The 14,221-nt window shown below is 46.8% G+C and overlaps 1 protein-coding gene across 1 annotated transcript in view; it reads right to left on the reverse strand.

The window, feature by feature from the left end:
- MGARP (mitochondria localized glutamic acid rich protein) overlaps positions 1-14,221 on the reverse strand; it is a 225,394-nt gene that overhangs the window by 125,473 nt on the left and 85,700 nt on the right. The gene's annotated exons all lie outside the window — the stretch shown is intronic.

Here is a 14,221-nt window from a genome sequence, read left to right on the forward strand (position 1 = left end):
TCTGAGTTGCTACATAGTGGTTAATTTTTTCCCAACTACTTATAAGGGTGAATTAGTATGATCACTGGATTTTGATTTAATTGTAAGTTTAAAAGCTACTGGTCTAAAATGTTATCATCTGAAGTGTAATCCATGAGAGGTCACTGTAGAGACAGAGGAACGGTCAAAAAAATCTAACATCTGCAAAGACTGCTTACATAAATGTCTTTGGCCATGAAAGAAGGAAATGTACCTTACTTGTATCCCTAGTTCTGCATTGTTGGTATCCTCACTGAAGTCATAAACCTAGAATATTCCCAGGTATTTGTGAGGATACCGGAATACTTTTTCTTCAGGTACTGAAGGTCATTCTTTAGATGGAGTTAACCATCTCAATGGCCACAGAATTAGAGTTACTTTCATTAAAAACTAGGACAGACCTGCTTTTTACTGTTTTTTTCCCTGTAGAATTAAAGGCATCTAATCAATAGAATTTGATGACATTGCAGCATCTGAAAAGAGGCAACTCCGAGTTCAATTCTAAAACTCATATTGAGCACATGCAGAGAACAAAAAATGAAAGAAAAAAGGAGGCGGTCCGCTCAAGAGTTCAAGGACTGCAAGAAAAATACACTGTTACTTTACGGAGCCAGCTACTTCCCTTCCTAACAAACACTGTACTGTACTGGAAGATTGCCTCACGGCTTCAGTTGTTTTTGAATGGAGGTAATGGATTAAAAAGAAAAATAAGAAACATATTGACCACCAAGGAGGGTTGTTTATAACTTCAGTGAGGATAACTACAATGCAGAACTAGAAATACAAATAAATAACTTTCTCCATCATAGAATCCTCACTGATGGTCATAAACCTAAAATAGAATTGGAAGCATATCCCTAACTTGCAGGGGTCGATCCAAATCTATAGAAAAATAACATTTTGTCTAAGTAGGTGTGTGACAATTAAGGACCACACAATTAAACAGATTTTTAAGGTTGCATGATCTAGTAAAGAATCAGCTCTTGAATCTTTATCTAAACAATAATGTCTAGTGAAGGTATGAACAGATTTCCATGCAGCTGCTTTACAAATTTCTGTAATTGGTATTTTCTAATCCAGGCAGCTGATGCAGACTTACAAGTATAATGAGCTCTAGTTTTACATGGTAAAGACTTGTTAGCCTATTGGTAAGAATAATACAGGAAACTATCCATTTAGCTATCGTTTGCTTAGGTGAAGCCATATCAGTTCTTAAAGATGGATAATTTATGAACAACCGGTTTGTTCATCTAAAGAGCAAAGAGTCCTTTCTGCTGGTGAAAAAGGGTCATTGAAAAACACCCAAAGTGAAATTGTTTGATTAATGTAAAAATCTGCCAACCTTTAGCAAAAAAGAATGCATTCTCAATTCTACTCTATTTCTGTGAAAAACTGTAACTGGTTTTACAGAAGACAGAGCTTGCAGCTCGTTAACTCTTCTAGCTGAGGTAATAGCTACTAAAAAGGCTACCTTTTAGGTGAAATGCCACATGGTGTTCTTGTGCTTAGGCCCAAAGGAGCAGCTATTAATTTGTATAAATCTAGATTTAATTCGCAAGGAGGACCAGGCTGCCTATTAGGAGAAAAATAATTTTCCAATGCTTCTAAAAAGTCTTTACCAAATGATGTAGTAGAAAAGCATCTTTGATTCTGTCCTTTTCAGTATGCTGTTATGGCAGCTAAACATACTTTTACCGAGTTGATTTGTAATTTTGATCATGCCAAGTGAAAATAACATCTTGGCGTTAAATTGCATCATTGTTATTCTGAAGACACCAGATGATACACCTTTGTCACTTAAAATCCCAAAATGCTCTTGTGCTCAGACGTTTCACTTCCTTGAGAATGGTCATACAGTCTAGAGGAAGATTTAAGTGTCCTTACTGAATTATTTCAAGAGACATGCCTCCAAAACTCAATGAGTGTATGGTAGGGTGAAAAGCTTTCTCTTACATGCTCCACAAAAGGCTGTATTTGCACAGCAACCTCTAGTGAAGTTTGATAGAGAGGTGAAGTAGCTCTAGATACAATTGTCTGCAACACTCTGGTGACATTAGTATCTTTAAGGCATCCAATGCTTTGAATTTGATTACTATTGGTGGAATTAATGGGATCGGACGAAAGGCATAGAGAAAAATTCAACCAATCAAAAGGGCACTGCCCAACAAGTTTGGTGCCCACTTTCTACTTGCAGAGTTTGGGCATTTTGAGTTTTTCTCCTGTGGCAAATAAATTTACGTCAGGAAATCCCCAGTCTTGAAAAATACTTACTAAATCTCCTATTCGTCAGACTATGAAGTACCTGCTTAGCAGATCTGCTTAATTTTGGATGCCTGGTAATTAAGTAGCTTGAATCAATAGATTCCTTGCCAGTAGCCAATGTCTGATTGTTTGAGCTTACAGAGACAGAAGCGTTTATCTGGTGCCCCCCTTGCTTTTTAGAAAGTGTATTGCTGTGATATTGTCCGTTTGAATAAGTATCCTGCTGGAAATTAGGAATGGTGCAAAAGCCTTCAAGGTTAGACAACCACTTTCAGTACCAGAACATTTGGTACAATTGATCCTTTTGCTGCCACTGTCCTTGTACTGTAATATTTTGTGAATGTGCTCCACATCCGGTCAGGGAAGCATCTGTGACAACTGTGTTTTGGAAGATCCCGGAATAAGGGGATTCTCTTCAGTAAGTTGTGGTTCTTGCAATACATCAAGGATTATTTGGCATGTGTGGTAAGAAAGTTAATCTCCCCAACTGTCCTTCCATTTGGACTATTGGTGTTTGTGGCACTGTTGTAAAGGTCTCATTATGAGATGTGCAAGACGCCATGAACCCTACTAGAGGGGACATCATCTGTCTGTGATGCGACAACTGGAGCAGGTGGTGACATTTCCGAAAACTGGCAGACTGACTAGGAAACACATCTCCTTTTTTAGCATCCAGAGTGGCTCCTTGGTAACCAAGATGTTGATGAGGTGAAGAAACTTATTTTGTGACAGATACGCAAGCGCATACTTGTCAAAGGTTTTGTCATTATGTAGAAATCCAACTTTGCTTGATAATAACAATGTGCCTTTATCATTCAATGATCTATATAGGGTAAATGTAAATTCTCTTTCTTCGGATGACAGCTGCAACCACTGTCGAGCATTTGGATAATGTTCTGCGCATGGACTTCAGATTGAATGGAAGGACTGTGTAAAGATAATGGGCTTCTCCCACTTCAAATCTTAAGAATTGTCGGTATTTTTTCACTATGGGCATGTGAAAATAATAAGCTTCCTGGAGATCCATCAAACAGATTCAGTCTCCTTTCATTGACCCGATGCAGGGCTAGCATCCTGAAATTGTGTCTCTTGATATATTTGTTTGCCTTATGTCAAGTATAAGCCTGGACTTCCTTTGTTGGCTTTTCTTGGGTACCAAAACATATCATGAACAGATACCTTTTCCTTTTAGAGGTAAAGGAACTGGTTCAATTGCTCATGTTAAGGTGGAGACAACTCCTTTTTTAATTGTAGCAATTGATGTTTTGGTGCGGATTCTGGAGGCACTGAAGGTGGAGGATGTTTAAACAGGATGGTCTAGCCATTCAGGAAGATCTGCAGGACCCATTTGTTGGTGGTTATCAATCTCCACTCTAAGTGATGTGAAACACTACCTTCTGCTGGAGTAGTAAACATAACAGGAGGAGTGTGAGTCTCACCGTATAGATGCTGGTTGTGATCTGGAAGAGTACTGCCTGTGTGTCTGCTGGTGTTGTTGTGGACCTCTTCCTCAATTATTCCTAGGATGGAATTGTTAATGTTGCTATGGAAGACCTTGGGATCGACAGCAAGACGGTTGAGGGGAGAGAACTCTGTCTGGACTGCAATTTATAGTCCCTGCGATGGTACTGGGAATGATAGAAATATTCTCATCTAAACCCACTGCTTTGAGGATTTCTGCCGCTTTCTTCATTCTCGCCATTTCTTCACTTGTGTGGGATACAAAAGGGCTGGTCCAGTGAAAGGAAGGTTCATGATTTTCAACTGAGCATCTGGTTTTAGGGCAATCCCTCTAAGCCAAGACAACCTGCGAAGAGATATACCATTACAGAATTGTGTTATGGCCAGATATGCTTCATCTATGGATTAACTGATAGATTATTTTTAGACAGTTTGACCCTCTTGAACAATATCCATGAAACCTTGTTTTCTGTCTTTAGGAAGATCATCTGCAAACTTAGTGAGAGATGCCCAGAGCACTCGATTAGATCTAATAGAGCAGGTGCTCTAGAATTCTTTTAAAAAAAAATACAAAAATCACAGCTGCAGAATTTCATGTTTTCCTTCTTACTGTATCTAGTCTCTTACTTTACTTTTCAGGAGGGAGTGAAGTCTCTGGAGCTGAAGGATGTTTCTTTCTTATGACAGACTATTACAGAGTTTGGCTTGAGATCTAGTCTTAGGTAGATATGATCTTGTTTTGACACTTCCTATTTTTTTGAGACGCACATGAGTTGCAGCCTTAATAGTGCATGTTGAAAGAACTTTTTGTTCAGCAAGTTCTGCAAACCCCTATACCAAAGTTGAGGTAGGTCTTGGTGAAGCTCTTGGTTGCAGAGTCTCCATAATTAGAGACTGTTGTCCATGGTGCTTGCAATTTAATGTTTAGTTTGTTAGCACCTCTGACTAGTACATCTTCAAAAGTAAAAATGTCAGCTTTTTGAGATAACGGTGATGCTTCCGGAGAGGTAGGAGTGTATGTAGAATAATTCAGTGGAATAAGACCTAGCTGGTGAACGAGACTGAGGATACTGTCTTCTTGAGGTTGAGTATTTTGGAAGCGGACTACAAAGGATGTTCAGTGTATGATGAAACTGTTAACTCTGGTTCCAATGGCTGAGTTGCAGGATTTACTGAGAAATAGGTCTAGGAGATAAATTTACTGAGTGAGGTGTTCTTGAGCAGAATCCTCTTGTGGAATTGTTGAAGTTGGTCTGTCCATTTTTCTTATTCTGATTGATGGGTGTTAGACCTGGCATTCTTGGCATGGTTTCCCCCAACTTTTTTGCCATAACAGCTCCTGTTTTGTAAGCTTGTTTTTGCTGGCTTTAGGACTGCTAACCAGTGCTAAAGTGCACGCCCTCCCTGCTTAAAGCATGTTATCTTTAACACATCCACAACTGGCGTATTTGATTTACTTTTAAGTCCCTAGTAAAATGCACTACCTGTGCCCAGGGCCTGTAAAGAGCAAGTTACTTACCTTTCGTAACGCTTTTTCTGGTGGATACACTAGCTACCTGTGGATTCCTCACCTAATGAATTCTCCCCATGCGTAGCATTCGACGGAAACTTCTCTCTAACTATGCACGTCGACGAGGACGTCACAATTGCCCGACTTCACGCGGCTCCGCCTGATGTCATCGTGGCAATAAGAGGCCCTCGCCGGCGTGCTGACGTCAGTTTATGCCATTTTTAACGTGCCTTTGAGACAAATAGAAAAACATCAACAATCTAAACACTCCATGATCATAAGCAATAAACCTTTATAGAAAACCTTTACATAAACCTTTATAGACCTCCGTAAAAGGTGCATACCATCATGAACCAGTTTGAAAACTTGCAAATAACCAGAAATGCAACTATGTATGCATGTACATATATACAAATATAGAAATTAAGACACTGAAGTGCACACCCAAAGCAATCCCGGTATGGCCAGACTGACAACGGGGAGGTGGGAGGGACCGTGAGGAATCCACAGGTAGCTAGTGTATCCACCAGAAAAAGCGTTATCGAAGGTAAGTAACTTGCTCTTCTGATGGATACAACTACCTGGGGATTCCTCACCTAATGAATAGAGTCCCAAAGCAGTACCACCTCGGAGGAGGGTGTCTGTCTGGTCACTACAGGAACTCCTGCAGCACAGACGCGCAAAATGGCCATCCCTCCGCACCTCCGAATACAGACAATAATGCTTTACAAAGGTGTGGATGGAAGACCAAGTCGCGGCCTTACAGATGTCCGCCACCAGAACACCTCTGGCCACAGCCGATGAGGTCGACTTGGCCCTGGTGGAATGGGCTCTGATTCACTCAGGAGGATCCTTCTTCGCCAATGAGTAACATATTTTAATACAAAGAATGACCCAACTGGAGAGCGTTCGTTGTGGACGGCCTTCCCCTTCCTCTTCCCCACGTATCGAATAACGAGTTGGTCATCCAAGCGGAACTCTCTCATCCTGTCAATTAAAAAGCTGAGAGCCCTCCTGGGGTCCAGACGATGGAGTCTTTACTCCTCCTTAGATGGATGCGGAGGAAGGTAGAACGTCGAGAGAGTGATGTATTGTCCCAAGTGAAACGGAGACACTACCTTGGGTAAGAAAGCCGCCCTGGTCCTCAAAACCATCCTGTCTTTATGAAAAGTTGCAAATGACGGACTAACAGAAAGGGCCTGGAGCTCACTTACATGTCTAGCCGACGTAATGGCTGTCGGCAACAGTTTTTAAAATCAAATACCTCAAGGGACAAAAATGAAGAGGCTCAAAGGGAGAGCCCATCAAAAAAGTCAACACCAGATTCAAGTCTCACTGTGGCATGATAAAAGGAGTGGGAGGAAACCTATTAGTAAGCCCCTTCAAAAATCTTAAAACCAAAGGAGATTTGAACAGAGGGTCGATCAGGAAGACATAAGAATGCTGAAAGAGCCGAAAGATACAGTGGCCACAGCACAACCATGCTGTGCCAACAACAAAGCAAATAAAAATATATCTGATAGATGGGCACCTAAGGGATTAATTTGCTGCTCTCCACACCAATGAACAAATTTAGCCCACCTACTAGCATAGACCGATTTGGTGGAGTGTCGTCTGGCCGATAAAAGAACGTCCACCACCTCTGGCGGGAGAGAAAAAGGACTCAGGTTGCCCCGTTAAATCTCCAGGCATAAAGGTGCAGGCTCTGGAGGTGGGGGTGTAGAACCTGCCCCTGCGACTGCGAGAGGAGGTTGCCCTGAGAGGGAGACGGAGCGGAGGGCACAGCGAGAGTTGGAGTAGGTCTGCATACCACACCCTTCGTGGCCAATCCGGAGCTATTAGAAGGACTTGGGCCAGGTCTTGGTGAATCTTCCTCAAAACCCGAGAAATCAAGGGGGTGGGGAACACGGATAGCAACTGGTCGCACCAGGACATCTGAAAAGCGTCCCCCAACGCTCCTTGCATCGGATACTGAAGGCTGCAGAATGACGACAGTGCGCGTTCTCCCGAGTGGCAAACAGGTCTATTCGGGGAAAACCCCCACATCCAAAAGATGTAAAGAACCAGATCCAGATGCATTCGCCACTCGTGGTAGTCTGAGAAGAAACAACAGACTATCCGCCCGCAGGTTTTGAACCCCGGCCAGATGCTTTGCTATTACGCAAAGCTGATGGTCCCGAGCCCAGGACCAGAGTCGCAGAGCCTCTCTGCAAAGACGGTACAACCCTACACCTCCCTGCTTGCTGATATACCACATCGCGGTCATGTTGTCAATTAGAACCTGAACCGACTGCCCGCGAAGGGAAGGGAGGAAGGCCTTGAGGGCCAAACGAATCGCCCGCAGTTCCAGCAGATTGGTATGAAACATCTGCTCTACTGGAGACCAACGAACCTTGATCTCCAGATCCCCCAGATGAGCTCCCCTCCCCAAAGTGGAGGCATCCGTTATCACCCTTGTCACCGGAGGAGGCAGCAAAAACTGCTCTACTAGAGAGGTTGCCATCCGCAGCCCACCATCAGAGATCCGCTGCAGTGTCTCTGGAGATCCTTATCGACTCCCTGAGATCTCCTCTGTGCTGAAACCACTGCCTGTGGAAGCACCACTGAAGAGCCCTCATGTGCCAGCGTGCATGAGTGACCAACAGAATTCAAGAAGCGAACAGGCCGAGCAGACGAAGGACCTCGAGGACTGGAACTACCGCTCCTTCTTGAAACATCGGAATCAACGCCTGAATGTCCTGGATCCGCTGTGGCGGAGGAAAGGCCTGATTCAATGTCGTGTCCAGTACTGCCCCTATGAACAGGGGCAGGCGTTGAGAGGGCTTTAGGTGAGATTTGGGCACATTTATTGAAAAACCCAGACTGAACAACAAGTGGGTTGTCAGCTGCAGATGATGCAACACAAGCCCCAGAGACTCGGCTTTGATCAACCAATCGTCCAGGTAAGGGAATACTGCTATCCCTTTCCTCCTGAGGTCTGCTGCAACAACCGCCATCACCTTTGTAAAGTGCGGGAGTAAGACCAAAAGGAAGGACCGCAAACTGGTAGTGCTGCGATCCTACCACAACCCGGAGATACTTCCTGTGCGACTTCAGAATGGGAATGTGAAAATAAGCATCCTGCAAGTCGACCGACACCATCCAATCCTCCTTGTTCAACACCATAAGCACCTGTGCTAGAGTAAATTTCTCCTGTTTGAAGAACAGATTCAATATCCTCAGGTCCAAGATAGGTCTCAGACGACCATCCTTTTTGGGAATCAGAAAGTACCTGGAATAGAACACCTGACCCCTCTCCTGCTCTGGAACCAACGCCACTGCGACCTTCAGCAACAGGGACAGAACCTCCTGTACTAGCAACAGGAGATGATCTTCTGAACAAAAGGAAGGACGGGGAGGGAAGGGAAGGGAATCTCCTGAAAGGGAAGAGCATAGCCTTTTCTCACCACACTGATGACCCGGGAATCTGATGTTATGGACTCCCACGTGGGAAGAAAAAGAGAAAGCCTCCCCCCTACCAGAGAGACATGGGAGACAATGGCAAGAGGACGAAGGCTGCTTTCCTTGTGGCGGCAACCCTTCAGGAGGTAGAGGAAGGGTGCTGCTGCTGGGTGGCCCCTCTAGTGCAGACCCTAACCCGCCCCCTAAATGATTGATAAGAGAGGCTTGAAGACTGCTGTCCTGGCTGCTGTGATCTCCCACGAAAGGAAGCTCCTCTTCCAAAAACTCGCAGCTGCCTAAATGATCGAAATGGGGTGGAAGCAGCCTGCAGACCCAATGACCTAGCAGTGGCCCTACATTCCTTAAAGCGCTCTAGCGCAGAGTCCACTTTAGATCCAAACAGTTTTGCCCCATCAAAAGGCAAATCCAACAACGTGGCCTGAACGTCCGAAGAAAATCCAGATGTGCGCAACCACGCATGGCGCCTGGTGGCAACAGAGGTCCCCGTGGCTCTTAGAAAAGAGTCCATGGTATCGAGCCCTGACTGAATGACTTGCGTAGCCGCCGCCTGGGCGTCAGAGTAGGCCATGCAAGTCCTGGGGCATGTATGGTAGAACGGTCTTTGCCGCGTCCATTATAGCATGTATGTACCTGCCAAGAATACAGGTAGAATTGGCAATTTTTAACGCCATGCTGCACGACAAAAACACTTTCTTGGCTGACTGTTCCATGCGCTTGGATTCTCAGTCAGATGGAACTCCCGGAAAAGATCCCGGGCCAGACCTCGAAGAACAGGATGCCTGCACGACCAGACTCTCTGGAGAAGGATGTTTCGACAAAAAATCAGGGTCCCCCGGTGCAGAACTATAACGTCTGGCCAATGACCTACTGACAGCCGAAGAGGTGACAGACTTCTTCCACACCTCTTCTATTGGTTCCATAAGAGCCTCATTAAATGGCAAAACAGGATCCGCCATGGTTGTAGCAGGGTGCAGAACTTCCGTCAACAGGTTGGTTTTAACCTGAGCTGTAGGTAAAGGAAGTTCCATAAAAGTTGCAGCCTTTCTAATGACTGAGTGAAAGGTGGCTGCCTCCTCCGTATACTCCCCTGGGGAGGCCAGATCCCATTCTGGGGAAGTATCAAGCCCGCTCACTGTATCCAGTCCTGGAAACTCACTCTGGGGATCAGCAATCTTCCCCCTGCTCAAGGAATTGTTGCCGGTATTCCCTTTCCTCCAGCAACCTGAGGGCCTTCCACCTGGATCTCAACTTGGGACTCGAGCCCGGCGTCGACATGGAGTGCAACGACGTCGGTGAATGGCGCTGAGAAGGCGTCATGACAGGATCGCCGGATCCTCCCGACGCTGCAGATGGATTCACCGGCGCCATGAACAAAGGCCCTGCATCCGACAACGCCATCCGGCCTCGAGGCTCCATCTCCTCCGACAACAGCGTCTAAGGTCTCTCCTTCGACGTCGATGGCTGCGCCGCCGGGTTAGGCGCCTGGTTAGAGTCTCCTGCCGGACAGAACGGCATAAACGGCGTCGGCCTGTACGGAGCCGAAACGCCGAGATTGAATGCGAGGGACCGGTGGGGCCAGCTGGCGCACCACCTCCCGGAGCCATATTTTGGAATATGGTAAACATGGCATTGAGAAATGCAGCTGGACCCGTCCCCAGAGCCGGGAACGAAGGATAGCCCTGAGGAGCCGGTGCCAGGCTGGACTCTTGCGCGCCTGGATGCGCCGGAGAAGCCTGATGACTAAGGCTCCACAACCTCGAAAACTGACGGCACCGGGGACGTCTGCGGAGTCACTGGCTGTGGGGACACCGTCGGACTCACTTCCCAAGACTTACGGCGCCGAGTCGATAGAGACCTCGACTCCGTCCGACACCGAGAGTCACGGTGACGCCGTTTCTTATGAGTCAACTTCCCTGAGGACGAACCACGGTGCTGCTTCCTCTCCTTCTTCGACTTGGCTAAAAATAGCTTAGCCTCATGCTCCTTCAATGCCTTTGGATTCATCTTCTGACATGACCCGCATCCCTGGACGTCATGATCCGAACTGAGGCACCAAAGGCAGTCGTTGTGAGGATCAGTCACCGACATCCGACCTCCGCACTATCTGCAGGGCTTAAAACCCTACTTCTTTGGAGCCGACATCGAGAAAAAAAACACAAAGTATCCCTTCCGAAGAGCGAACAACACAGGTAGCTAGAAAAGTAAGCGTTATTGAAGGCATGGAAAAAAGGAAACTGACGTCAGCACGCCGGCAAGGGCCTCTTATTGCCAAGATGACGTCAGGCGGCCGACGTGCAGAGCTAGAGAGAAGTTTCTGTCGAATGCTACGCATGGGGGGAATTCATTAGGTGAGGAATCCACAGGTAGTTGTATCCATCAGAATTAAATGTTACTAGCGAGCCTGCAGCCCTGGCTGTGCCACCCACTTCCGCAGCTCTTCAAACATGACTCAGGCCTGCCACTGTAGAGCCTATATGTGTAGTTTTAAACTGCCATGTCAACCTGGCAAGTTAATCCTTTTGCCAGGTCCAACCCTTCCTTTTTAATACATTTAAGTCTCCCCTAACATAGGCTCTAAACAGCGCAAGGGCAGGGTGGAGTGCATTTAAAAATACAGGGCATGTACTTTCAAGTTTTACATGTCCTAGTAGTGAAAAACTCTTAAATTTGTTTTTCGATGCTGCAAGGTCTGTCTCTCCCAAAGGATAACACTGGATTACCTTACTACATTTTATAAATTTAACTTCCAATTGGGAAGAGATGGAACCCCCAAAATTGGTTCTCTGGAATCACAATTTTAAATCAAAACTTATGGTGCAGTCAGATTTTAAATTGTAATTCTGCAATTCCCACTTTCAGAAAATTGTAATTTTCTTACTTTAGCCATCTGGTGCCTTCTGCCTGTCTCCATTACATATCTGAAGCACAATGACAGCTGGACTTGTGCATACCCTCCCAATAGTCACACACAGAGGGAGCTTTAGGTGTGACTGATGGGCCAATAACATCCTGATGGGCCATCCTCAGCAGATTGAGAGGGAGGAGCTCACACACCTAAATAGACTGTGCCTGTCTCCACACACATGGTTACATACTTCCTTGTAGTGAGTCACGAGCCAGGGCAAGAAGGGCACGGTCTCTGTGCATTTCAAAAGGATTCTCTTTTAAGTCTCCCCCATTTCAAAGGCACCACTGGGTTTAAGAACTGGACTTCTGACCCTACCAACTCAGTACACTTCTGGACCTGTGGATACTGTGCCAGGAAGAAGGACTGTTGTACTGCTAAAAGGAATGTCAATATGCTAGACTCTACAGGGCTCCTGCTCTGTTGACCTGCTGCCCTCCTTGCCTGGTAGTGAGACGGACTGGACCTGAATCTCTCCAACCCAGAACCAAAATGACTCCAAGGGCTTGCTGTCTTGCCTCCTAAAGACTGAGAGACAAAGACATCTCTTCATCCTTCAACATCTGGACTTTCCTTGCTTCATGTCTTGCCGCAAGTGGTGCAACTCCAGTCTAGGGCCCTTGGAAGTGGGTATAAAGTACTGCAACTGCCAAAACCTGCACATCAATGCCGTTGCACCAATCAGAACTGGTGCATCTGAATCAACACTGCTGGCAGAATCAAGGATACCACATCACCGTCCGAGCATCGAGAGCACCGCATTGCCAACTGGGTGTTGCATCGCCTCTGTAAGGAAATGCCTCCTTGGCATCGTTACCCCCTGACTTTTTGCCTTTGCTGATGCCAAGTTATGATTTGAAAGTGTGCAGGGACCCTGCTAACCAGCCCACAGCACCAGTGTTCTTTCCCTGAACTGTACCTTTGTATCCACAATTGACACAACCCTGGCACCCAGGTAAGACCCTCTTAACTGGTCCCCCTGGTACCAAGGGCCCTGATGCCAGGGGAGGTCTCTAAGGGCTGCAGCATGTCTTATGCCACCCCAGGGACCCCTCACTCAGCACATAAACACTGCTTGTCAGCTTGTGTGTGCTGGTGAGGAGAAAATGACTGAGTCGACACGGCACTCCCCTCAGGGTGCCATGCCAACCTCACACTGCCTGTGGCATAGGTAAGTCACCCCTCTAGCAGGCCATACAGCCCTAAGGCAGGGTGCACTATACCACAGATGAGGGCATATGTGCATGAGCGCTATGCCCCTACAGTATCTAAGCAAAACCTTAGATATTTTAAGTGCACGGTAGCCATAAGAGTATATGGTCTGTGAGTCTGTCATACACGAACTCAACTGCACCATAATGGCTACACTGAAAACTGGGAAGTTTGGTATCAAACTTCTCAGCACAATAAATGCACACTGATGCCAGTGTGCACTTTATTGTAAAAATACACCCAGAGGGCATCTTAGAGATTCCCCCTGAAAACATCCCCAACTTCCAGTGTGGGCTGACTAGTTTTTGCCAGCCAGCCACACACCAGACATGTTGCTGGCCACATAGGGAGAGTGCCTTTGTCACTCTGTGGCCAAGAACAAAGCCTGTACTGGGTGGAGGTGCTTCTCACCTCCCCCTGCAGGAACTGTAACACCTGGTGGTGAGTCTCAAAAGGCTCACCACCTTTGTTACAGCACCACAGGGTATCCCAGCTACTGGAGATGCCCGCCCCTCCAGCCACTGTCCCCACTTTTGGCAGCAAGGCTGAAGGAGATGAGGAAAACAAGGAGTAGTCACTCCCCAGTCAGGACAGCCCCTAAGGTGTCCTGAGCTGAGGTGACACTTACTTTTAGAAATCCTCCATTTTGCAGATGGAGGATTCCCCCAATATGATTAGGGATGTGCCCCCCCTCCCCACAGGGAGGAGGCACAAAGAGGATGTAGCCACCCTCAAGGACAGTAGCCATTGGCTACTGCCCTCCCAGACCTAAACACCCCCCTAAATTGAGTATTTAGGGGCTCCCAAAACTGAGGAAGATAGATTCCTGCAACCTAAAGAAGGACTGCTGACCTGAAGCCCTGCAGTGAAGACGGACACAACAACTGATTTTGCCCCAGCCCCACCGGCCTGTCTCCCTACTTTGAAGAAAACTGCAACAGCGACGCATCCAACAAGGTCCAGCGACCTCTGAGGCCTCAGAGGACTACCCTGCATCTAAAGGACCAAGAAGCTCCTGAGAACAGCGGCCCTGTTCAAGAAACTACAACTCTTTGCAACAAAGAAGCAACTTTTAAAGACCACACGTTTCCCGCCGGAAGCGTGAGACTTCCCACTCTGCACCAGACGCCCCCGGCTCGACCTGCAGAAAACTAACAGTACAGGGAGGACTCCCCGGCGACTGCAAGCCTGTGAGTAGCCAGAGTTGACCCCCCCTGAGCCCCCACAGCGACACCTGCAGAGGAAACCCAGAGGTTCCCCCTGACCACCACTGCCTGCTTCAAGGAACCAGACGCCTGCAAACCACACTGCACCCGCAGCCCCCAGGACCTGAAGGAACCGAACTCCAGTGCAGGAGCGACCCCCAGGCGACCATCTGCCTAGCCCAGGTG

The sequence above is a fragment of the Pleurodeles waltl genome, chromosome 1_2, assembly GCF_031143425.1.
Source record: "Pleurodeles waltl isolate 20211129_DDA chromosome 1_2, aPleWal1.hap1.20221129, whole genome shotgun sequence".
Lineage (NCBI taxonomy): Eukaryota > Metazoa > Chordata > Amphibia > Caudata > Salamandridae > Pleurodeles > Pleurodeles waltl.